Here is an 816-nt window from a genome sequence, read left to right on the forward strand (position 1 = left end):
TACCAGGCTATGCTAAATTCATCATTCTGAATAGTGCTTTTCACATGGATGTTTCACTGAACAGCAAGAGGCAATATATTCTGTCGAATTTACTTATCATTCAGTCTGTCTATTTCACCTCTAATTAAAGTTTAATCAATGCAGATGTTTTATCTGCTATGACGTATGATGTAATTCCTAAGGAAAGAGCAAGAGAAATGGATTGTTTTAAGGGACTCGACTATTTGTAGGACTCATAAAGGAGTAGAGAGAGAGAGAGAGAGAGAGAGAGAGAGAGAGAGAGAGAGAGAGAGAGAGAGAGAGAGAGAGAGAGAGAGAATCATTACTTGGGGAAGATCAAGAAAAAAGGGAGTTTTGAAAGAAACTCCACTATTTGTGGACTCATAAAGAAGTACAGAGAGAGAGAGAGAGAGAGAGAGAGAGAGAGAGAGAGAGAGAGAGAGAGAGAGAGAGAGAGAGAGGTCATTACTTGGGGAAGATCAAGAAAAAGGGAGCATTGAAAGAAACTCGACTATTTGTGGGACTCATAAAGAAGTACACACACAGAGAGAGAGAGAGAGAGAGAGAGAGAGAGACGGAAGCCGCGCTCATATCCTCTGAGTGCTTATTTACGAGGCATCTGGGAGCCGGGACGATGTCTTTCCTCCGTCCACCTGTTGTGAATGACGAGATGTCATCTCACCTCAGCCTTTGAGGCGGAATTTCAAAGCATGATATGTTCCTGCTCCTATCCGTCTTATTGCTTCGCTTGGGATATTGTGTCGCCGTCCAAAGGCTTCTGCGGCTGTGAGATGCTACTCATTTTATTTATTTTTA

Source organism: Macrobrachium rosenbergii, chromosome 40 (assembly GCF_040412425.1).
Source record: "Macrobrachium rosenbergii isolate ZJJX-2024 chromosome 40, ASM4041242v1, whole genome shotgun sequence".
In the NCBI taxonomy this organism is placed as follows: Eukaryota; Metazoa; Arthropoda; class Malacostraca; order Decapoda; family Palaemonidae; genus Macrobrachium; species Macrobrachium rosenbergii.